At 31.6% G+C, this 27,232-nt stretch overlaps 1 long non-coding RNA gene and 1 other non-coding gene across 2 annotated transcripts in view; both read left to right on the top strand.

Moving 5' to 3' along the window:
* LOC111469353 overlaps positions 1-27,232 on the top strand; it is a 78,494-nt gene that overhangs the window by 6,516 nt on the left and 44,746 nt on the right. The gene's annotated exons all lie outside the window — the stretch shown is intronic.
* On the top strand, positions 971-1,042 carry TRNAC-GCA. The gene has a single exon. It is a non-coding gene; the product is annotated as a tRNA-Cys (tRNA).

The raw sequence follows: 27,232 nt of genomic DNA, 5'->3' as shown, positions 1-27,232 counted from the left end.
AGCCTTTGATACTTAAATTGGAATTTGCAACAACTACAAATGAAATACAAAGGAATTGGTAAATTCTATTTAGACTTATGGAGTTTTGTATAGAATATCTATATCAAAACAAAAGTGAGTCCATTTCTACCATTATTATGATATTCCAATCCGATTGGGTACTATAAATAGATTCGGGATTTGATCTGCAGAAACAATATACAATTTTTTTTGTATTTTTTTAACAACATGTAACTTTTTCGTAGATTCCACTGTTAAAAAAAAATTCGCATAGAAGAGAGATATTTTACCTATACCTATATTTTTTTTAGTAGAATTCGTAGAATCCGATTGAAGTATGTATGAAGACTTGTATTTATTAATATAATAAACATGTGCAGATATATATATAGTTATATATATCTCCTCCTTTATTACAGTTCTATGGGGGACACGTACTCTATCCAATTTTCTATTTAATGATAATGAAAAAAAAAAAATTGTAAAAATGGAATTCTGAACATTTCCTATAAACATCTTATATAGATAAGATACCCAATTAGATTTAGATAATTGTAATCATTTATGTTCTGGGGTTTACATATACTAATAATCGCTATTATAATTTTCATTAAGAAGGATTTTTTTATGGTTATGGAAACGAATCAATACGGATGGATTAGTAATGATTAGTTATGTATCAATTTTTATTTATTTAGGTAAGGTATCAATTTTTGGATTGTTTTCTTATATCATTAGGGAAACCTAATTTTCAATTTTAATCCAAGAATCATTTATGAATTCACAGTCAATAGTTAAAGTTAACGGTTCCCATTTGTCTCCTTAATTTTTGCTTTTGTGACTGAAAATCCACATTTTTTTTCAATAGAAAAAGAAAGTAAAGTTTTTCGGTTTTTAGTTTTAGATATTGTGTGTTGTAAGATACTATCAATCGAAGAGATAGAGCCAATCCAATATTTTGTATCGTTTTGGCGGCATGGCCGAGCGGTAAGGCGGGGGACTGCAAATCCCTTTTTCCCCAGTTCAAATCCGGGTGTCGCCTCATCAACAAACAAAAGAATGGAAATACTTTCTGCTATTTTGCTGATATAACTTTATCATTTTTTTTCCAGGAGAAGAAAAAAAAAAGCAAGCCTCTTTATATTTGCTTGATTCTAAGCATCGTTGGGGTTCTGTAAAATGCTATACATCCTTGCGTCTAGGTTTCGTTTCAAGAATTTAGTAGTTAGTAGAGTAATGAAAAATAATCGTTAAATCTTGATATGATAACCCTTCGACTCCGAATGTGGTGTCTACTGATTGGGTCTTGAATTAGGGAATCGAATTTCATTTTGAGTTACGGAAAGGAGGAAAATACTTTATATATGGACTCATGAAAGTATCTGAGTGCTCGAGCATTCAATCACTATTATATTGAATGGATAATTGGCTTTTTTTTATTTGAATCTTAAAAAAAGGAACTTCTTTCTTTTCGATAAGCTCTAGCATGTAATAGGTCATCCCATCTCCCGATTGTCTCTATGAAACAATCGGGAGACAGTAAAGATTAGATCAAATGAGAAAGGAATAATAGGGGTATGCGATAGATAGTGATCTATGTTGATTGACTATTTTTATACTCATTTTTTAATGTAATGAAATGCAGGACAACAAAAGAAAGACTAGGTCTTATTATTCCTACATGGTACTAACGTGATGATATGGTGACAAAATTGATGATGTGGGACAAAATTGACATCATGAACCACCGACAAAATTAACATTATAGACCAATCGAAATATAACATTTATAAATTTGGTAGAATAACAAATGGTGCAGTTTTCAATTACATTTATAAAAGTTTCCATTACTTTTTAAATTAAAGTATTTGAATTATAAAATCATTTCAATTACATTTATAAAAGTTTTGAGTTACTCTGAAATGGAAAGAAATTATAATGATTTCATTTACATTTATGAAAATAAGGAATTACTTTTAAATGAAAAGAAATTATAATGATTTCATTTACCTTTATGAAAACGAGTTTCGAAAAATAAAATTATTTGAATTACAAAATCATTTCAATTAGATTTATAAAATAGTTTTGATTAGATTTATAAAACTTTTCAATTACTTTAAAATGTTACCCAGTTGTTTTCATTAATATTTTTTTTATTATATTATTAAATTTCAATATGTTATATATATAATAAAAATGAATTTAAAATATTTTGAATATTTATTTAAAATAATATATATATATATATATATATATATATATATATAGATATATATATATTTAAATGAAATATGTGGTCTATAATTTTTTACCATAAATTTAAAAATAAATAAATATTATTTTTTGTTGTCCACGTTTTGGTTTAGATGTTAGTGTTCAATATCCATTCCTATTTTTACAACTTTGATCGTTATTTAATCTCATCACCTCTTCATATTTTTCACAATAACACAAAGAACATTTATGAAAACTAGTTTTGAAAAATAAAATTATTTGAATTACAAAATCATTCCAATTAGATTTAAAAATGATTTTGATTAGATTTATAAAACTTTTCAATTACTTTAAAATGTTACCGAAGTTGTTTTCATTAATATTTTTTATTATATTATTATATTTCAATATGTTATATATATAATAAAAATGAATTTAAAATATTTTTAATATTTATTTAAAATAATATATATATATATATATATATATTGAAATTTAAATGAAATATGTGGTCTATAATTTTTTACCATAAATTTAAAAATAAATAAATATTATTTTTTGTGGTCTACGTTTAAATTTTTTTTAAAAGCCTTCATGGTTGCTCTCTCTAAAGCTTTTCAATTCTATTTCTTTTTTTTATCTTATTCGTGCTTCCAATTCTATTTCGTTTTTTATCTTATTCCTGAGAGATATGTCTATTACTTCAGAGTGTTGTGGTGTGTTTCTATAAGATTTCAGACAATTGTACTGGTTTGATCCTGAGCCATGGAAAAGATTGAGTTTGCTCTTGAACTCGTAAAAAGAGCGGTATACTGATTTGATCCTGAGCCGTGAAAAGGATTGAGTTTGCTCTTGCACTCGTAAAAAGAGCGGTGTAACGGTTGGGCTCTGATCCGAAGAAAGAGTCAGAAAGTTTTATTCAAATTTCCAAGAGGTGCTTGGGGAGTGGGTGGAATAGGTCGAGTTTGACTGAACCACTATAAAACTACAGTGTTATATTTTCTAACCCTTTTCCTATTTAAATTCTAAATTTTAAGTTTTATTGCATGGATAAGTTTTATTTTTATTAGAAAAAAAAACTAATAATTATATTGTTGAAACCCTATTCTATGGATAAGTTTTATTTTTATTAGAAAAAAAAAACTAATAATTATATTGTTGAAACCCTATTCACCCCTCTAGGGTTGTCATATCGATCCAACAATTAGTATCAGAGCGGGTTGCTTTTATTGATTTTTTTAAACTTTATTTTTAGAGATTATGGCGAATCTATGTATTAAAAACAGTTTTTGTGAAGGACAATCAACTTCTATACGTATTGGAAAGCTAGAATGAAAATTTGAAAATTTATTTGCAATCGATTGATTATCAATTATGGTTAAATAGTAAAGGCTCTTATATTCCAATAAAAACGGTTAATAATATTGAGGAGCTTAAAATGAAGGATGAATTTGATGAGCATGATATGAAACAAATGTTTTTTTAATGCTAGTGCTATAAACTGTCTCTATTGTGTCCTAAGTAATGATGAATTTAATAGAGTATCCATGTGTTCTTCCGCCTATGAAATTTGGAAAACTCTTTAAGTAACTCATGAGGGAACAAATCAAGTTAAAGAAACAAAGATCAGCATGTTAGTTCATAATTAAGAACTATTTAAAATGGATGCAAATGAATCTATAGGTGATATGTTCACTAGATTTACGAATATTCTAAATGCTTTGAAAAATCGTATATTCTACTTCCAAAAATGTCAGGAAAATTCTTAGGTCTCTACCTAAAAGTTGGGAAGCAAAAGTGACTCCAATTAAAGAAGCAAAGGATCTCACAAACTTCCTTTGGATGAACTTGTTGGTTCTCTCGTGACGCATGAGATTACCATGGAGGAGCGCATGGAAGAGGAGGAGTGCATAGAAGAGGAATCCAAAAAGAAGAAAAGTATAGCCCTAAAGTCCATCACATTGGAAGTTGACTCCGATGATGAGGATGCCCTTGATGAAGATGATGTTGCCTACTTCACATGTAAATATAAAAAATTCATCAAAAGAAAGAAACAATTTAGAAAATATTTCACCAACCAAAAAGGTGAGAAGAGCAAACATGATGAGATAATATGTTATGAATGTAAAAAGTCGGGTCATATAAGACCAGATTGTCCTCTCCTCAAATTATCTAAGAAATCTAGGAAGAAAGCAATGAAGGCTACTTGGGATGATAGTGATGAAAGTGAAGTAATGGAGAAGCCGCAAATTTTTGTTTCATGGCTCATAGTGACAAAGATGATGAAGAAAATGAGGTAATTCTTGAATCTCCTTCTTACGATAAATTATTTAACGTTTTTGAGGAGATGCAACTTGATTAATAAAAACTTGGTTCAAAGTATGTTATATTCAAAAAAAAAAAAAAAAAAAAAAAAAAAAAAAAAATATGGCTTCAAATATTGAAAATAAGTCTTTACTAAATGAAATTTCTTGCTTAAAAGAGAATAATCATAATGTTTATAAAATTTGATATAATGTGAAAAGCATGTATTTGATTGTGATAAGAAAACTACATTAATTGATAAAATTAAATTTCTTAAGCATGATTGTTGTGAAAAAGATAAGTTAATTAAATTACTCAAAGTAAACGAATCAAATACTATGCAAGAACTTGGTAATGCTGAAGAATCTATTCTAAAGTTAACTATAGGTGCTCAAAAGTTAGATAAAATAATTGAAGCAGGTAAGCCTTATGGTGATAAAAGAGGATTAGGCTATATTGATGAATGTTCTACACCTCCCAGTTCTAAAACAATATTTGTTAAAGCATCCTCATTATGTCTAAGCCTAACACATGCAAATTTGTATCTCAGATAAATCTAGATTTGTGCTTATATGTCATTATTGTGGTGTTAAAGGTCATATTAGACCTAATTGCTTTAAATTGAAAAATTCTCTAAACATTCCTTCGGGAAGAAAATTTTCTCAAAATGTAAAATTTAACAATATGTTAAGAAATAATTTTTCTATTGAAAATAGAATACATAAACTTAGTCCAAGAAATAAATTCATGCATGATTCTGTTTCTTTCTCGTGTGGTAAGTTTTTTAATATGAATGCAAACATGATTCTTAAATTTGTGAAAACTAACTTGTTAGGACCAAACAAGTATGGGTACCAAAAGGTCAATTTTGAATCTTTGTTTATAGGTTTATTTGAAAGCCTCCAAGAAAAATAAGTGGTATTTGGACAGTGGTTGCTCAAGACACATGAAGGGAAACCAATCCAAGTTTGTGAGTCTTTCCAAGAAGGATGGTGGCTTGATAACTGTTGGCGACAACAAGAAGGGTAAAATAATTGGTAAGGGTACTATAGGCAATGACTTGGTACACTTTTTGAAAATGTACTCTTAGTTGATGATTTTTGGAGATTTACTTGGGTTTTGATGATAAAACATAAAAATGATGTTTTGAAAAGATTTGGTAGCTTTGTAAAAAGAGTTCAAAATGATTTTTTTTTTTTTGTTTAATTACTAAAATTAGGAGTGACCATGGAGGAGAATTAGACAGGTATAGTTTGAAATTTTTTTTGGGAAGATAATGGTTTTGATCATGACTTCTCTCCCAGGACTCTTCAACAAAACGATGTGGTTGAAAGAAAAAGAAAATTCGTACTTTACAAAATTTTTTTAGATCAATGTTAAATGAATATGATTTACCTAAATATTTTTGGGCGGAAGCTCTTAATACAGCGTGTTATGTTTCAAATAAAGTTTTAATTAGACCTGTTTAGATAAAACTCCTTATGAAATTTGGCATAATAAAATTCTAAATATTGGGTATTTCAAACTTTTTGGTTGCACATATTTTATTTTGAACCACAAAGAAAAGCTGGGAAAATTTGATTCTAAGACGGATATTGGTATTTTTCTTGGTTATTCATCTATTAGTAAAGCTTATAGAGTTTTTAATAAGAGAACTTTAGTTATAGAAGAATCTATGCATGTGGTATTTGATTAATTTTGCAATGATATTTCTAATGAGTCTATTTGTAGGGATGATTTAGAAAGAAATTTTGGAGATTTACCTGTCAATGAAAAGGAAAGGAAACTCTTTCAAGTAAAGAAAAGTGAGCTTAAATGAAAAGAAGGAAGAAAGTTCTTCATCAGTGCCAGAAGTATGGAGGTATGCCTCATCTCATCCCAAGGACTTGATTATTGGTGATCCCGAACAAGGTAAAAACTCGTTCCTCTATTAATTTATTTAATAATCTTTCTTTTGTTTTTCAAATTGAACCAAAAAGTCTTAAAGATGCCGAAAATGATGAGTTTTGGATTTTAGCAGGTAAGAAGAACTAAATCAATTTGAAAAGAATAAAGTTTGGGAATTAGTCCCTATACCCTTTAATATTTCCAGTATTAGAACCAAATGGGTTCTTAGAAATAAAATTGATGAAAATGGGAATATCATTCGAAATAAAGCTAGACTTGTAGCTCAAGGTTATTGTTAGGGGGTGGGAATATCATTAGAAATAAAGCTAGACTTGTAGCTCAAGGTTATTGTCACAAGGAAAGTATAGGCTATGAAGAAACTTTTGCTCCCGTTGCTAGATTAGAAGCTATTAGAATGTTACTTGCTTCTTACAAAAATTTTATATTATATCAAAGGTGAAAAGTGCATTCTTAAATGGTTATATTATGGAGGAAGTTTATCTGAAACAACCTTCTGGATTGGAAAATTTTGATTTTACACAATGTCTACAAGTTGAAAAAGGCTCTTTATGGCTTAAAACAAGCTCCAAGAGCTTATAGACTTGTTAATTTTCTTATTGAGAATGATTTCAAAATGGGTAAGTTCGACACTACTCTATTTATTAAAATTAAAGAAAAATATATGTTATTAGTGCAAATATATGTGGATGATATTATATTTGGTTCTACTAATCCTTATTTATGTGAAGAATTTTTTAAAGGAATGCATAAAGAGTTTGAGATGAATATGATGGAAGAGCTCAGTTTCTTTCTTGGACTTCAAATCAAACAACTGAAAGATAGTATCTTCCTTAATAAAATAAAGAGAAGTACATCAAGGATTTACTCAAAAGGTTCAAGTTCAAGGAAGGTAAGATTGCAAAAACTCCAATGAACACATCTACCAAGCTTGATAAGGATGAAAAAGGTAAATGTGTAGATATAAAATCTTATCGAGGTATGATTGGATCTTTATTTACTTGACTGCTAGTAAACCTGATATTATGTTTAGGGTATGTTTTTGTGCTATGTTTCAATCTTGTCCTAAAGAATCTTATCTACATGCTGTTAAAAGAATATTTAAATATTTTCTTGAGACTATTAATTTAGGATTGTGGTATCCTAGAAATGTTGAGTTTAAATTGGTAGGATATTCTTATGCGGATTTTACTGGAAGTTTACTTGATCGTATATGTACTAGTGGAACTTGTCAATTTCTTGGTAGTTCATTAGTTTCTTGGTTTAGTAAAAAGCAAAATTCGGTTGCCTTATCTACTACGGAAGCGGAATATATTGCGATTGCAGTTGTTGTGCTCAGATTCTTTAGATGAAACAAACTCTTTGTGATTTTGGATTAAAATTTGATAGTGTGCCTATCTTTTGTGATAACACCAGTTCTATTAATTTAACCAAAAATCCTGGTCATCATTCTAGAACTAAACATATTGACATTAGACATCATTCTATTAGAGAGCATGTGCAAAATGGACATATTATTTTTTATTTTGTAAACTCTAATAATCAATTAGCAGATATTTTTACCAAGCTGTTAAATGAAGAAATATTTTGCAAAAATAAGCTTGAGCTTGGTATTATTTGGAGTAATATATCTTGAATTTGAGTTTGGTATTACTCGGTGTGATATATCTTGAATTTTATAACCTTAATTATAAGCATGTTCTTATGGGAGCATGTCATTCTTTTATTATTGTTTTATTGTTCTTTTTTATGATTACAAAGGGGGAGAAAATTAGGAAAAAATATGCTCAAGTTTGTTATTTTATAATTAATGAATCTCTTTGTTGTTATTTTATAATTAATGAATTACTTCGTTAGTGTGATGTTTCATAATACATTAAAGCATTAATATAAGGGGAGAATATGGATGTGAGTGAATTTCAAAGTTCTAATGATATATTAGAATGCCTATGATGATGTATCGATATTGGTATCAATATTATTATTTGGACATATGCATTGTTTTAAGTTTTATCGTTTTCATATTATTTTTTTTGAAATGGATTGTCATCATCAAAAAATGGGAAATTGTTGGCTTTTTCGCCCTAATCTCAAATTAATTAATTTTAATTAATTAATTAATTGATGTTTTGATGATAACAAACTTACCTTCAATTATTAACAATTCTAAGTATTTTTGTCTAAAGTGTAAGGTTGGAAATAACGATTTCAACGTCTTTTTTGGTTCACTCAAATTAGAGATAAAACGAAGAACTTCCAGTAAAAAAAATACTCGACGTGATGATATGGTGGCAAAATTGGCATCATGGACCAATCAAATTCAAAATAAGATACCAAACGTGATGATATGGTGACAAAATTGATGATGCGGTGACAAAATTGACATCATGGACCCAACAAAATTAACATCATAGACCAATCGAAATATGACATTATAAATTTGGTAGAGTAACAAATGGTGGAGTTTTCAATTACATTTATAAAAATTTTCCATTACTTTTAAATTAAAAAGAGGAGTATTTAAATTATAAAATCATTTTAATTACATTTAATAAAAGTTTTCACTTACTTTTAAATAGAAAGAAATCATGATTTCATTTACATTTACGAAAAATTAGTTACTTTTGAAGGGAAAAAAATTATAATTTACATTTATAAAAATGAGTGTTATTTTAAATGAAAAGAAATTATAATGATTTCATTTACATTTAGAAAAAAGAAAATTATTTGAATTACAAAATCATTTCGATTAGATTTATAAAACTTTTCAATTAATTTTAGGTTAACGACACTGTTTTAATTAACATTTTTTTTATTATATTATTATATTTCAATGTCTTATATATATAATAAAAATGAATATAAAATATTTTTAATATTTATTTAAAATAATATATATATATTTAAATTTAAATGAAATATGTGGTCTATAATTTTTTACAATAAATTTAAAAATAAATAAATATTATTTTTCATGATCTGGCCTCTCCGTTTACGTTTTAATGGTGAGTATCCATTTCTATTTTTACAACTTAATGACTATTAAAACACCTCTTCATATTTTTCACAACTAACACATAGAACATTTGTTTTCTGGATCTATTTTTTTTTAAAAGCCTCCATTGTTGCTCTCTACAAATCTTCCAATTCTATTTCTTTTTTTATCTTATTCTTAAGAGAGATGTATATTACTTCCCGCTTCCAATTCTATTTCTTTTTTTATCTTATTCTTAAGAGAGATGTATATTACTTCCCGCTTCCAATCCTATTTCTTTTTTTATCTTATTCCTAAGAGAGATGTATATTACTTCCCATAGAACATTTGTTTCCTCGATCTAATTTTTTTTTTAAAAGCCTCCATTATTGCTCTCTCCAAAACTTTCAATTCTATTTCTTTTTTTATCTTATTCCTAACAGAGATGTATATTACTTCAGAGTGTTGTGGTGTGTTTCTCTCCAAAGCTTCCAATTCTATTTCTTTTTTTATCATATTCATGAGAGAGATGTATATTACTCTAGAGTGTTAACCGGTGTGTTTCTATAAGATTTCAGACAATTGTACTGGTTTGATTCTTGAGCCGTGGAAAGGATTAAGTTTGCTCTTGAACTCGTAAAAAGAGCGGTGTACCGATTTGATCCTAAGCCGTGGAAAGGATTGAGTTTGCTCTTGCACTCGCAAAAAGAGCGGTGTAGCGGTTGGGCTCTGATCCAAGGAAAGAGTCAGAAAGTTTTATTCAAATCCCCAAGAGATGCTTGGGGAGTGGGTGATGTAGCAGTTGGGCTCTGATCCGAGGAAAGAGTCAGAAAGTTTTATTCAAATTCTCAAAGTTGCTTGGGGAGTGGGTGGAATAGGTCGAGTTTGACTGAACCACTGTAATTGTGTTATATTTTCGAAACCCTTTTTCTATTTAAATTCTAAATTTTAAGTTTTATTGCATGTATAAGTTTTATTATTATTAGAAAAAAAATTAATAATTACATTGTTGAAACCCTATTCACCCCTCTAAGGTTGTCATATCGATCCAACCGACAAAAAAAAATCTTACCTCTCAACAAAGCTAAAAAAAATAGAAATTCTATTATTTTTAATTCTAAAATGTGATTCTTAGCTACAAAGCTAAAAAAATAGAAATTTTATTCTTTTTAATTCCAAAATGTGATGTCACTCATTAAAGAAAAGAACTTTAGATAGCCTTAAAATCTTAACATATATATAAAGAACTTTAGATAGCCTTAAAATCTTAACCTATGTGATACATAACTCCCAACTCCCAAATTAAATTAGCTAGTAAATGAGAAATATCCATAAACATAACTCTCCAATTAAATTGGTTAATGAGAAATATCTATAACCTCCATATTAAAATGACTAGTTAACGATGGAATGGTAACTTATATGGGTTACAATATAACTTTAACTCCTATATTAAAAACTAGTTTAAATATAAAAAATAAATATTTAAATTATAATTAAATAATGCAATGAATGAAATGTGCTTATTAGTCCTTCTTGAACTAATTTCATAAATTTAGTTGAGTTCATTAAATACAATTTAAAGTGCATTTAATGCATTTGTTTCTTGAAGCTCAACTTTGCACAATATATAAAGGAGGTCTCTAACGTCTTCTAGAATCTCCTTTGATGAGCTCACCATAGCTTGAATATAAGTGTACAAAGTTTGATGTAGCTTCTTAGCTCTCATTCTTGTAATTGAACCTTGAGGTATAAAAATTTCTTGGTCATGGTTCATATCAACATTGCAATTAAAGACCATAACACGTGCATAGGCTAGTAGCCATATTTAATTTCCTAGACTTAGGTTAGAATAAGTTGTTATGCATTTCATATTTCAAATTAATTTTCATTACTATTATTAATTTCATGTCTGAATTATGTTTTGAACACGTAAAACCATGACAGTATTTTCAATAACGAAGTTATTTTTACGTTAGAAATTTATAATTTTATTGATGATATTTTTAGTGTTATATTCTGCATGTTAGACTAAAATGATAGTAGTGATTTTAAGTAGATGAAATCTAGGGTGGTTACAACTCCACCATAAACTTGCAGTAATCTTTTGCTAGAGATATTGCAATGCACTAGGCATGGTCTCGTAAGACACATCCAGGCATGAAGCCATCTTTGCTTGGATTCCTCCTATCGGTGGTACCGGTGGTATGCTCTGCTCATGGCGGAAGAAGTTAAAATGCCGGAAGAAGTTAAAAGGATTAGCCTTCGTTTTCACTTCCACTAACCTTTCAAAATTAATCCCAAAATATTGATGCCCCCAAATGCTTGCTTCTTCATAGCTAGTCGGGATCCCATCCTCGTTGTTTCTTCCAATGTCAAGGTCTTTATTGTTAATGTATGCAGCAAGGAGTCATGTAATCATGGAGCTCCTGGGTCCATTCCAAGTGTCTCGAATCAGCATCAAGTCGGTGCCATGTAGTGTAGTAGCTGATATGTATGGGATGGCTAGCTCGATGTCGGTTGGGGGTATCTGTTTCAGAAATCTCATTCATTTTACCTCCAAAAGGGATCAGTATGAGCTGCAATGTTTCTAGTTCTTCAATTTTGAACCTTTCCAATATTCCATTGAGGGCGGTTTCTAAGATGGGTTCAGTGGCATAATCAGATTTGATCTTGTACCTGCCATTTCTGAGTTGGGTGGTTCTATCGAGCAATAGTTCCAAGCTTTCAGCAGAAACAAACACACTTGCTGAAAAGGCCATTGATTCAATCCAACTCATTTCGAGACAGTCTTCTTTTGTGAGCTCCAACTCCGGGAAAGCCTTTTCCATAAGAGAAACGAGCTCGACTGCCTCTCCAAGAAATAAGGAGAAGAATGAACGCCTTCATAATTCTTCCACCTCAGTCACTTGAATTTGAAGTTTGGAGGCATTAATCAAACTAAAATTTGTTCTTCCATCAATCTTCTCAGTAAGATATGTTCGAGTTGATTAGGTAGTCCATGGTGAGGACACTTCCTAAGCATCTTCTTTGTCTCATCTTCAAATTGTTGAAAAGCTACCATCTTATTTTTAAACCATAAATAATTTCTCTCCTAGACTATTCTAAGAATCAATTGTTCCTCGTGCTACGGTATTCAACCATGATTTAGCACTATCCATTAAAGAATAAGAGAATAAGCTCAATCTAATCACATTTTTATCCACTCCTTGAAATCGAAATGAGTCATTAACTCCCAAAAATGACTTTAGATATAGGGGAGGATCTTGCGACGTTAGTCCATGAAATTTCTCAATAGTTTGCAACATTTGAAACATCGCGGGCTTTAACTCAAAAGAGGATCTTCCACAGCTAGGTGTGCATACGCTTGGATTGCTCTTTCTCTATCATCTGCTAAACAAATGGCATTAGCAGTAATATCTCTTGATTAGCCATCATCGCTGGATTTTTTCACTCCCGGTTCAGTTGGGCTCCAAGTTCCATTTGTTGTATATTATGTTCTTGTCATTTTCTTTTTCTCTCAACCTTCGTCTAAATGTTCTCTCTATTTCAGGATCCAAAATAATTTCCAAATCCATAGGTGGGTTCATGCACCAAATTCTGCCGTAGTAAGTTCAGCAGCAAAAATTTTTGTAGCAGTAAATAGAATTTTACAGCGGCGAATTCACCTATAGAAAATTCAGCTTACTATAGCTCTTTTTGGCTCTAACTCACAAAAATCTACAAGTAAAATAACCAAATTAGGTTCCCCGGTAACGGCGCCAAAAACTTGATCGCTTGTGGATGTATAAAATAAAATGATATCAAAAACACAAGAATAAGTGCAAGTATACACTAACACAAGTAGCAAGTAATAAGTAAATTATCGATTTCATAGAGAATCTATCTTTTTGGTTAATTCTATCTCTGGAAATTAGGTGAGTTTTGGGTAACATTCAAAAGAGTGTCGATCGATTTTAACTAATTAAACAAAACTAATGCAAAGTGTCACTGCCGTCGAAAAACAAAAAATGATGAGAAAATCAACTAAAATGAGGAAGGTTCGACTAAGAGAGATTAAATAGATAAGTTGTTGAGTTTTGTGGTAGATTTGAGTTCCTTTTAATACACTCCCAAACCCACTTTCGAGGGTCATGCATAGTGATTACTCCCATGATCGTTTTTTAATTTCTATTAACAAAGCTTAGGAGAAATTATTTTTAGCCCTTTTATTACCTTCAAGTCTCCTTGCAATGGAACTAGGGTATTAAAGAGATTTAATTGCTCACTCTCTTCTCCCAACTAAGAGAACAACTATGTATGTAAAGTAGCTATTTAAACACACACAGGTAAATGATTAACAACTCTTTAATAAACTAAAATCATACTCTCAACATACTTAAACTATATAAAACTCTCTCGTCTCCTCTCTAAAAGTTCATCTTTCCATATAAATTGAATTAAACAGAGAAACCCACATCTCAATCATATAAAATTGATAGAATAAGAAAAAACTATAAGAAAATAGAGAGTTATCTAGCTTTGTTACTGTTTTTCAATGGAAGTTCTCTTCCCTTGAGCTCTCACGTCTACCTCTTTGCCCCAATCAATTCTTCTTGGTCGTCTTTTCCTTCTGCTGACAACCGCTGCTGGATTAGGATTTTCTTCTTCTTTTCTGATTTCACAACAGTTCACTGCATCAGAGATTACTGTTGTCTAATACGATAATCCTCTCCCAAAGTGTGTCTCTCCTTTTTAGGTATTCTTTTTTATTTCCCATTTAGGGTTGAAAAGAAATAAGTTGTCCACATAATATATTGCTAATTAGGTATTCAATGACCCATTTAGACTGCTAATGTTGATTTAAAATTTCCATGTCATCTCCATTTGTTTCTAGATTTGCTTATGTCATGGTTCAGCATAAATGTCTAATATTTTACCACATTACTCAATTAAACGTACAATTAAGATCAATTTATGCAAAATCATATTCTTTTTATGTTGAACGACAACAAAAAAAAATTTTATACTTGCTAATTAGAATAAATAAGGTAATTAATGAGAAAATTGTGAGTAAAAGTGCATATTTTCTGTTGCATGCAATAAAAGATTTAGCTTCAGTTTTTTTTTTAATTATATTTTTGATAGCATATTTTCTAAATGGCTGGGGTGAAAAGCTATTATATGGTAACTTTCTTGTAGTGGTAATAGCGTGTTTGATATTAAACTAGAAGCTTAGAGATGGTAATGGTTTGAAATCTTCTTTTTTTTTTTTAAGATTTTTTTGTTCTAATTATGTTAACCAATATTTTTCTCGATCCTATATATATATATTTTTTTTCTCCTAAGGCTAGCGGTTTAATTCTTAAGGTTAACAGATATTCTTCCCACTTTTTTATCGATTCATATAAAACTAACCAATTTGCAACCAGAAAATATAACATATATTTGGGTGTGATTTCTTAAAAATGATATATTTGGCTGTGATTTCTTCAAAATGATATATTTAACCTTGATTTCCTAAAAATGAAATTAGGATAAAAGAAAAGGGAGATTTAAGCTTGAGGATGTAAAAAATAATGAGTTTTGAATTTTAGCTATGCAACAAAAAGTAAATCAATTTGACAAAGTTTGGAAATTAGTCTCTATGCTCTCTAATATTTCCGTTATTGAAACAAAATGAGTTTTTAGAAATAAAATCGATGAAAATAAGAATATCATTAAAAAAAAAATAAACTCTAATATTTTTGTTATTGGAACAAAATGGGGTTTTAGAAATAAAATGGATTAAAATGGGAATATCATTAAAAAAATAAAAAATAAAGCTAGGCTTGTAGCAAAGTTATTGTCAAGAGGAAGACATAGATTATGAAGAAACTTTTGCTCCCGTTCATAGATTAGAAGCAATGGGTTAAAACAAAATCCAGCTTGGTACATAGACTTAGTAATTTTCTTATTGAGGATAATTTTAAAATGGGTAAACTCGACACTACTTTTTTTTATTAAAATTAAAGAAAATGATATGCTATTAGTACAAATATATGTGAATGATATCATATTTGGTTCTACTCATCCTTTATTATGTGAAGAATTTTCTAAATGTATGCCTAATGAATTTGAGATGAGTATGATGGAAGAGTTTAGTTTCTTTCCTAGACTTCAATTCAAACAATTAAAGGATGATCTTCATAAATCCATACACTAAGGATTTACTCAAAAAGTTCAATGAAGGTAAGATTGCAAAAACTCGCATGAGCACGTTCACTAAACTTGACAATGATGAAAAAGATAAATGTGTGGATATTAAATCTTATTGAGGTATGATTGTATCTTTATTTTATTTGACAGCTAGTAGACCCAATATTATGTTTAGTGTATGTCTTCGTGCTAGATTTCAATATTGTTCTAAGAAATCTCAATTACATGTTAAAAGAATATTTAAATATTTGCTTGTGACTATTGAGGTAAGATTGTAGTAATCTAGAAATATTGAGTTTAAATTGGTAAGATATTCTGATGCGGATTTTGACGAAAGTTTACTTGATCATAAAAGTACTAGTTCAACTTATTTTTATCTCTATTTAAACCCATCTTCTTCCCCATGATTTTATCCACAACTTTCGTAGTTCAATGTTCAATTAAATCTCCATTATTGTATTTCTCTAGATTTTTATTATATGGTGAGAAAATAGTTGCGGAGTGTTCAACTTGATTTTAAAGAGTTATGGTGTGTCCTCCATAGACACACAACTTTCATCATTCTTCAATGTTCTAAAACTTCCATTATTGCATTTCTCTAGATTTTTATTATATTGTGAGAAAATAGTTGTCGAGTGTTCAACTTGTAAATCTATTATTTTAAAAAGTTGTGGTGTGTTCCTACAAAATTTCAATACTTGTAACGATTTGATTCTAAATCTGGAATAAGAGATTCAACCATTTATGTTTTTTTTGTAATTACATGCAATAAAGACTTGTATTGTATCCTTCAAATAACTTCTTTCTTTTGTATCGTGTGAGTAGATGGTGAAATTTCAATTATATGAATGGAAACCTTACAAAAAAAAAAAAAAAAAAAAAAAAAAAAAAAAAAAAAAACACACAGAAAATAAATGCTATCAAACATGCATTACAAACATAAGATGAAAGTTATAAATACTATATTATAACGTTAAAAAAAATGTTATTATAAGTTAAAGATAGCACAATATTTTAGTTATATTAAACATATTATAGCTTTAATAAAATGTTTTCGCAACCATATATATAATAAGCTATAGTTATATACTATATTATAGCATCCATTATAACTATAATAAAATATTATATAAAATCTCCGTCTTTTAATAACATGCGCTGTCACTACTGTGAAAAATACTATAAAAAGTCCTAGTCTTTCGCTAACAAGGGTTATCACACCTAGGAAAAATACTATAAAAAGTCTATAATAACATTTTGGTAAGCTACCGTATCCATTATTTCTTGTAGTGACTATGGATATCCATTATTTCTTGTAGTGACTGTGGACAAAAATGAGGAAATGGAAGTTATGGGAGGTAAGTGAAAATGTTGTTAATAATAAAGTAGGTCGTCTGTATTTATTAAAAAGATTATCGTATCCAATAATAAGCGTATGATAAAAGAGGGAAAAGTTGGGAAAAAAATAATATTATTTTTATTTGACTGATTTATTATTCGTTAAAAAAAATAATAATGATAAAAAATATTGTATGAGAAAGGAGAGAAGGAGAAAGAGAAATTTAAGGAGGTTATGGAGTGAGTGAAAATATGGTTGATAATTATGTATTTTGGAGAAAAATTATAGGATTCAATAAAATAAAATAAAATAAAAAAACGATAAAAGAGGAAAAAGTACTGAGAAAAATCACAAATTTTTTTTTATTACTCTTGATGATTGCATTAAAAAAATGTATAAAATAGAGGAAAGGAGAAGGGAAGCATATGTTTTTTTTAAAAAAATGAAGGCTGATTTTAAAAAATAAAAATTAAGGGTAAACTTAGTTGGATTAAAAATCAGTATGGTCTATATCGATTTCTCTTCTTGTTGGTCAACAAGAATTGTTTTTATCTTTCCTTTTCTCTGATTTTAGTGACGTTCTTATGGTTTTTTTTTTTTTTCCTAATGGTATTTAGATCATTATGTTTATTCTTTTAAAAATCTATATCTACCCATCTTTACCTCATATCCAACACCTTTAATTGCTCAAAATCGTTACATTTGTATGTGTTTATCTTAGAGTATTTATATTTGCATAGAGTCCCAGTGTCGATAGTGTCGGATTGGGACCCATGCTTTACATCGGCATTTTGGCACAAACTCCAAAAAGCGTTAGGCACTCACCTCGACGTCAGTAGTGCCTTCCACCCTCAAACAAATGGTCAAAACGAGCACCTAAATTAAATTTTAGAGGACATGTTATGTGGTTGCATATTAGATTTTAAGGGAAGTTGGGATTCCAAGTTTCACTTGACAGGATTTTCATACAATAATAGCTTTCAAGCCACTATCGGAATGACACCTTTTAAGGCCTTGTTTGGAAAATGGTATAGGTCCCCACTATGCTGGGACGAAGTAGGCGATAGAGAGTTAGGAGGACTCGAACTAGTTCGAGCCACCAATGAGGCCGTCCAGAAAATTCGAGCAAAGCTGCGTACCACTCAAAGTAGATAGAAAAGCTATGTCAACATGAGACATAGGAACTTAGACTTCGAAATAGGGAACCCAATATTCCCGAAGGTGGCACCCATGAAAGGTGTCTTGAGGTTCGGATGTAAGGGAAAATTAAGTCCTAGATTCATCAGATCTTTCGAGATTCTCGAGCGAATTGGTCCTGTGGTGTATAAGTTAGCTCTACCGTCTTTCCTCTCAAGAGTACACAATGTATTTCACGTGTCAATGTTGAGAAATTACATGACGGATCCTATCCACGTAATAGACCACGAGCCTTTTCAGCTTAACGAAGATTTAAGTTATGAAGAAAAGCCCATAAGAATCCTAGCTCGCGAAATGAAAGCCCAACACAACAGAGACATTATGTTTGTTAAGATGTTGTGGTGAAACCACCACACTGAGGAAGCCATGTGAGAGCATGAAGACAAAATAAGAGGAAAATACCCGTGATTTAGTACAGGAGTTCGAGACTTTTGGGGATGAAAGTTCTTTTTACCAAATTTCGTGAAAATTTCGGCGAGGTGCTGAAATTTTTGCGATCAATGCTGAAACACAATCTCGCGACTCCCTCGAATCACCATACGATCCCACAAACTTCAGCCAACCTTCCCAGGCTCCTCTCGAGTACATGCAACAAAGAAAAGAGAGGAAAATCATAAAGAAAGAGAAATAAGAACAGAGAGGAAAACCATAGAGAGCTTAAACTCACGAACCCGTAACCTAAACTACCATACACAAAGTCGAGACATTTGATTAACGCCATAAAAAGAATCCCTCGACGATAGTACATCAATCTAAGGTTCGTCTCACGTGCCTTTTGTGTGCATCGTCATCGATAACGAAGTTGAGAATTCAAGTTGTATTAGACACTGATAGATTAGTGATTTTAGGCGTTTCAAATTGAGATATGTTGAAACAATTAAAAGAGGCAAGGAAAAACTTGAGGGGAGAGAGATTTTGGAACAAAGTAATCTTAAGTTTTTGGCTTTTCAATTCTCTTTTTTTTGTTGTGTTGTTAAGAAAGCATACTCCTCATGAGTATTTACCGTGGAAAAAGCACTAACATGGTATCAGATGTTGACTTTTGACATGACAATTGAGAGGAAATTGTCGACTGAGTAAAAAATCGCATAAGGAAATTTGTTGGAAGAAAATGAAAACAGAAAGAGTACAGGAAATAAAGAAGAGAGGAAACCTTGAGATTTGACTTTGTTGTAAAAAGCAGTGATTTGTTCCTGATAAGATTCATTTGTTTGGTCAAAAGTGGCCAACTAAATCTGTGTCAGGCACTCTATAAATTGCCATTAAAAAGGTGGTAATCATCAAAGGTCAAAATAAAATATTCAACCAATTAAGTAAAAACGTGTAAAAGTAAAAGCTAAATAAAGAAACTGTACAATAAAATATTCAATCAATTAAGTAAAAAACGTGTAAAAGTAAAAGCTAAATAAAGAAATTGTATGCTTTTATCTAACATCAAAATGATGCCCTTAACTTAGCCATCTTAATAGAATCCTAGATATGAATAAAAAAGTTATGAGCCTTAAAGATGTAGTCAAAAGTGACTTTAAGTGTTTTGTTCAATGGCTCCAGAGAAAAAAGTCGAGCCTCAATTAAGGGGATATTGTTTGAGAGCTCCATAGGCCTCAAGGAAAGCTCTATGGTATACTTTGTTCGATGGGAGAATTGTTGGGAGGGTGTCCCATGTTGACTAATTAAGGGGATAATCATGGGTTTATAAATAAGTGAATACATCTTCATTGGTATGAGGCCTTCTGTAGAAACAAAAAACAAAATCATGAGAGCTTATGCTAAAAGTGGACAATATTATACCATTATGGTTCCTAAAACTCGATCCATAGTCCTCCTTTGACCCCTCCTAGGCGGTTGCACTTGTGGCATAACTCTGTCAATGTCGAGAGGTAACTCTCAAACCTCACCCTAATATGGGTATTGCTCTTGTAAGGATCGGACTGACTGAATGACTCCAAAAAGATGGATAAATGTAACGACCCTAATATTTTACCTATTTAATCTAAGGTCATTACTATACCTTGGAATGCAGAATATACATTAAATGGGCCCTATTCATAAATGTGACTCACTCTCGCCTTTTATTACCTCGTGAAAGAGAAAACGTTTACAAGGAAAAGAACAGAATATTATTGAAAATAAAGGAAAAATAACAAATCTAAAATGAATGTTTTATTCTACCCTATGATTTATTATGCAAATATATTTCACCTATACTAACCTATACTAATGATGCAAACCGAATTCAGCCTAGACTACGAAATGGAAAAAAACAAACGACTATCCTATGTATGTGCCACGGTCCCGAGGTGTACGATGCCGCCATCGTTGCCACATGGGTGCCTTGCCCTTATCTGCAAAAGTAAAGTAGCACGAGGCTTAAGTATTTCTAGAATACTCGGTAAGTGACCCCCTATCGGGGTTATGCAACAATCACATGCAACGAAATGATGGGACCTATCGTTTCGTTTCGTTTTCCCTACGGTGTAATCCTAACGGGTAATAGTGGACATGTACCATATACTCTACACACAGCCCATACGTGCGAGTATGGGCTCACCAGCTAGTTCACACACCGCTGGGACACTGTCCTTAGTCGGTGGCCATACTCTGGGAAATCTTTATGCCAGGACCCGTTAAAACTAGAACCGTCACGGCAGCGCTATACAAAGCATAACGATCGTTGTTCTACCATTGGATGTACGCGTTTGTACCCTCATGATGGGATAGGAGTATCCCCCCAAATGCATAAACATAATATGCATGAGGTCCCACTAATCCTATTGTCAGGTTTTCATGTTGACATGTCATTCTCATTCTCATTTCTTTACATATCATACATATTCCTAGTGGGCTTATGTTTCATGCAATTTACCGTTTTTCATGTCATACAATTCATGTAGTTACATTCAAATATTCATACAAACTAGCCATAATCGTTCAAGGGCCACACATCATCACATGCATAACATATCACATCAACTAAGCAGCATACATAACATACACGTTCACATGATTTTGTACTTATGCACATTAAACTAGCGTACAATTTTATGGCACGTGTATATCCACGGGCACGTGCCAACATACAGCAAATAACGCGTAACCTATGATGGGTGAGCCACTTACCTGGCTAGCTTAAGTCGTCACGAATATATCTTCAATGAAAGTTCGATTTCATCATTTGAAATTCGAGTCAACCTATATGAGCCCATGACATCAGTTTCAAGTTTGAACTCTATAAAATTGTTTCTCTAATTTACATGTTAGACAAAATTTAATGGAGTTTCATGCCTCTGGTATTTACTGTTTCATTTTTAAATTCTGTTCAACAAATCTTCCCTTCTCCCTCTTTGTAATTATTTTTTCTTTCTCCCTCCTTGTAATTATTTTCTTCTGTAAATAGATTTTCAGTTTTGTAAATAAGATATTCCTCTAATTCCATATTTATTTTCATTCTGTATACAGATATTGTGGGCCAATTTTAATAGATTGTTTGTCTACTATGTTACAAATTTTATGGATATGCCAACTAAAATTTTATTGGCTCTAACCTTATTTCCTATAACTTCCCATGCCTTATTTCCTATAACTTCCAATGCTAACAAAAAAAAAAAAATCTAATTAATTGAATATAGGTTCTGATTATTACGTGATCCGAAAGAAGATTTGATTAATTATAACTTTGAAAAAGGAAATCTGAGATAGAATTTTACCCTAATAGCAGACCAAAATCTCTCAGGTAGAACTGCATCATATCATTGTTGAAATGCCATTTTACTTTTTCCGAAATCTGACATCTGCATCATATCTTTGTAAACATCATTTTACTTTTTTTCCCAAATCTAACATTTTTTTTCTGTTTATTTTTGGATGAACTGTGATCTGGTGGGTTTGAGGAAAGAGGATAGGGAGGATAGGGTTGGAACAATAGGTTAGTGGAGAAGGGTGGGTAAATTTTATTTTTATTTGTATTTTTAAGTATTCATTTTAAGTTATTTATTTTATGAATTATTATTATTTTTATTATTTTAACGTGTATATATATATTTTTAATTATTTTTATTTGTTTATTTATTATTATTATTATTGTTGTTGTTATTATTATTATTTTTTCGGGCTATTACAATAAATTTTTTGCGAAATAAAACAAATGATATTTAAAATATAACATTCATTATCACAAGATAGTGTTCATAAATAAGAAATTAAAACAACTTAAAATAAAATGGTTGACGATGACGGGTGAGACTTGTCTATGGCACCTGCTCCAGAGTCCGCCCCGACCTTGACCAGCTCCTTGTTTACCTGAAAAACATGAAAAATAAAAAATGAATGCAAAGACTCAATAAGTAGCATACTTGTAGGCTCTCTTAATCGTGTTCTTGATATGCTAGGGTACCACACTCTTTCTTTTCTTGTTCTTTTCGTTGTGTAAGTACATAGGACCCTTGTTGTGTTCTTGACTTGAGGTTCTTATCATTCTTTCCTGAGGACCTTGTTCCTTGTATTCTGAAACCTTGGTTATTCTCTAAGGACCTTAGTACTATGGTTTTTGGTTTTTGTCCTTAGAACTCGGATCTTGATCCATGTTCTAGTCTTTGATCTTTGTCATGTTCTTAGTACTTTTTAGGTTCTTGTTCTGTTCTTCGTTCTCTAAGACACTCCCTCTAGGATTTACGATACTAGTGATGAACTTGATAATCGGTGCCCAAGGCTTCATGCGTTCCAAGTGACACAGTCTTAAAATACATCTAAGTTTTCATACGTTCCAAGAGACGTAGTTTGAACCTGCATCTCAGGGCTTGCTCTTCGATACGATCAGAAAATCTATGCCCAAGGCTTCAGTGTTCCAAGTGGCATAGTCTGAAAACCTACATCCAAGGCTTCTTACGTTCCAAGTGATATAGTCTAATCCTACGTCCAGGGTTTGTCCTATGATACAGCCAAAATACTTATGCTCAAGGCTTCATACGTTCCAAGTGGCATAGTTTGAATACCTATGCTCAAGGCTTCATGTATTTCAAGCAGCGAGTCTGAAATCCTACACCCAAGGCTTGCCCTATGGTACAACCTGAATACCTATGCACAAGGCTTCATACATTCCTAGCGGTATAGTTTAAATACCTACGTTCAAGGTTTCATACATTCCAAGCAGCGTAGAGTCATGAACATGTTGCACTGCGGGAGGTCTTAGGATTTTTCTTAAGTTTCTGAGTTTTAGGATCTTGGTCCCTTATCCTTGAGTGGTTCTTCTAACCTTGGTAATTTTAGAGCTTCTGTGGTATTGTTCTTAGTTCTCAATCTGGTAAGTTTTTAAGTTTCATAATTCCTCGAGGCATAAGTTACAATATGCATTCATAAACATATGAACTCATCATAAGCTTAAGTTATTTTAGAAAGTCAGAGGGTCCTAATGAATTCTTTAGAGGATTCTAGAAGAGTCTTGAAGTGTTTTCCTTTACGTCATTCTTGGGCCCTAACTTAGTTTAGGTTCCAAACATGTTTTAATTAACTTGAAATCTCAAACATATCTTCATGTCTTTAAGAATAGGCCTTATAGAAAGTAGTAGGTAATTTGGAGCACGTATAGACCTTGAAATAGCTTAAGTGGTCCTAGGGGCATTTTGGTTATTTTATCCCTAAATCTTGATTTTGCTACTTAATGTGTTTCAATGGCTTTCAAATTTCACAACATCATCCAACATCATAAAATAAGATTTACTGCATAGTTTCATAGCATTTGGAGGTCATCTAGGTCATGAATCGAAGGTAAATTACCTTAGGGACATTATGGTCATTTTTTACAATTTCTTGGTTTACCTATTTAACCTTATCCAATGACCACCAAATTTCTTGGGTTATTTTAAGTTATTTAAATCTGAAGCAATTTGATCGGCCTTAAATCATGGTTCTTTCGTTTTTCTTTCATGTATCCTTAATTCAAACTTTGTTTAAGGTTCATATAGAAATCTAAGTGATTCCTACAAGTACTTCTTAAGAAAATTTAAAGGTGGCTACTTACTCGTTGTTGACGTTCGGGACAGCCGTTCTTGAGCTTATAATATCCGGTTTACCTCAAATTTTCTTCCACAAACTTCTTATTGTGTGTAGTTTCTTGAACCATAAACTTTTTCATGAGAACAGATATTGAAGGAGGTTAAAATTGTGAAAAACTAATGGAAGGTCAAATTTTGGGTTGACATGGCTAGTTCAGATGAATTCGCCACGTTGATCTTCTTCCTCAGAATAGGAAGAAGAAGCACATGTCATTTGCACCGCCGTCTGATACTCGCCCTCTACATCTCCATTTACAGCGTTTCTTCCCTCAAATTCTTCATGAAACTTAAAGATGGTGTTACAAGAAAGAGCTAGGACTGATTTCATACCTTTTTGTGGATTGTAGCCTAAGATATTCACCTCCAAAATTCGTCCAAAATCAGTTTTGTCGAGCTAAAATAGGGGTTTTTTTATGGGCAGTCAATTCTAAGGGTTTTCAAAGCTTTATTTCTTCATGGAGCCTAAAGGAGTTGGCTTCGAAGAACGGACTTTTGAGTGTGTGTTCCCAATTTTGGAGAATCGTTCTCGTTCTAGAAGTTACCCGAAACACCAGATTTTCGTTCTCTTTGGCAGCTTGTTCTACGATATTTCAGCTCTCAATTCCCTTATCAAATTTACTCAACTTCTTCCTTTGAGGCTAAAGGAATTCTCAATTTGAAGGAAAAGGGACTGTAGATAAGAATTAGATACTTACCCCCAAAATTCTACTCGAAACAAATTTTCTTCCATTGGACACGTTCCTAAGGTTATTTCTCTTCGTAGTCTTCTATGGAAACACTCCTTGGAGGTGTAGAAACTGATTGGGATCTTCTTTGCTCGAAAACTTATCGTGTATCATAGGATTGAATTTTTAAGTATTTCTTGAAGCACTGTAATGGTGGATTAGATTGGGGGAATGGATTCTAGGCACTTTCAGCACTCGATATATTCATAGAACTTGTGGGTAATCTCGTTTAGAAACTATAGGAACACGTTTGAAGGGAAATTGTAGATAATTTTTCTTGAATTTGTAATAAATTTAAGAGTTAGAGACCCAAAATCTAAACCCTTATTCCTTACGATTGGGAGCTTGAACTTGCTCAATTCTTCTTTCATACTATAGCCCAAACTTTAGACATTACAGGGGAAGCTTCCACCAATTTGAAACCTCCCGTATCGTCGTGATTTGGAAATTGAATTTTCTAGATAATCCATCCAAAATATTCTCTCCGATCAGGAGTTAACGACTTCTAATTTGAATTCTCACCGTTGGATTTGGTGATCTGTGAACATTCTAGATTGTGTCAAATTTTGGAGAAGATCCAACGAATGAATTTTGTGATTCGAGAAATTTTATGAAGGAGGTCACTATGGAGGTCCTGATTTTGAGTAGAATTGTATATCCGTAAATATCCATAATTTTAGGGGTATTTTGGTAATTTTCCACTTTTAGAATATTTTATTATTATTTTTCTTGAAAAATTCATAATTTTTCTAAAGAATTTTCATCATTTTTTCCTTTTTGACCATCTTGAGATTAGTTCTAAATAAAAAATTAAAAATCCATAAAGTTCTTTAGAAATTGGAAAAATGATATTTTTTTTCCTTTTTGCTTACATTTTCCTTTCCAATTCTTTTCTAAAGCCTTAACTCCTTAAAATTACTTTTTAGGATATAGAAATGACTTGTTTAACACTCTTGCCCCTTGCGCGATACCTGAGAGAAGTTTGATTGAGGCAAGAGTGAATGGATCGTGCGCAATAGCCATAAGGGCTAGAGCAAGTGTTGTTGCTTACGTACAACCTGAGAAGGCGCTAGATAATTAGTTGCATATAAACCTAGGATGATCATTAGAAACTGCTTGAAGGAGCATAGTAGAACGAAGTTTTTTTATAACAATAAGAAATACAGGAGAAAATTGTCAAACTTCATACCCAAGTTGAACTTCCCTAGAGTATGATGTATGATGTATAAACTTAAGATCAAGGCATTTCTCTAAGGTTGAAACTAACACGTTGAACGGATTTTGATAATAAGCAAGACTAAGATCATGAGTCCGACTCGACACCTTGATGTGTAAGTACTAGTTCATGGAAAGAACTGAACCCAACTTACCTATGCTTAAAATCACCTAGTACCTCCTATCTTTCAGTATGTTCCGAGCTCACGACCCTCACCTCGATTGGTAAGGTGTCACTTAAGATTTTACTATCTAGATTGGTAGCCATATGATTTCTTACTAATCAAGTGACCTAGATTGTTCTAAGTAAGAGCGTCTCAAATTTAGGAATTATGATTATGTATTGGGTGTGGAAATGGATATGGGCATTTGAATAGTACTAACGCTCTATAAACCTACCTTGGAAGGGTTAGGAACCACTTGTGTACATAGAACCCAAGGACCTAGCTCATGATCACATGAATGAATATTGCGTGAATTTGCGAGTATAAATGATAAGGAACTCAAGATAAGAAGCATGATACCCTTAACTAGGCTCATGGAACTTTCGAGGTTTTGTAAGAGCATCATGAGATGTAAGTTCGACATTACGATACTATAGCCAGTATGGGTGCCAATGACACCTCGGTCATTTCCAAGAAAAGAACTAATGATAGATACACCATACGAGGTGTGGAGAGGCAAGCCAATGATTTGTGGTCTATGAGGCATTTACGTCAACCACAATGAGACATCCTTACTGACTCACGAAGCCTCATAAAAGGAGAATTTGGGATGAACCTTAGATCACGCTTAAGAAGGGTGTTGCATGAGAACATACGAGCCCATATAATATTAAGAGGAATATGGCACAAGAGTAAATTTCCACGAGTGAGGTGTGATAGAGAAGTTAAACCATATTGACATGACGCATGTAATTATTAACAAAGTTTGTAAATCGATGTCTGACTTGTGATAAAGTTAAGACACCATGACAAAGACCCTTAGAATTATTGCAGCCCTCGAGCATCCTTGAGTCGAAGTGGGAGAGTCGAAGGAATGTTGCATATGGATTTAGGTCACCATTAATAGACTAGCGAAGTCGGCACGCTTCATATTAGAAAATCCACCCATTTAATAGAAAAGTGGACAT

The sequence above is a fragment of the Cucurbita maxima genome, unplaced genomic scaffold, assembly GCF_002738345.1.
Source record: "Cucurbita maxima cultivar Rimu unplaced genomic scaffold, Cmax_1.0 Cma_Scf00039, whole genome shotgun sequence".
NCBI classification, from domain to species: Eukaryota; Viridiplantae; Streptophyta; class Magnoliopsida; order Cucurbitales; family Cucurbitaceae; genus Cucurbita; species Cucurbita maxima.
This window is presented reverse-complemented; position numbering and strand designations above follow the sequence as displayed.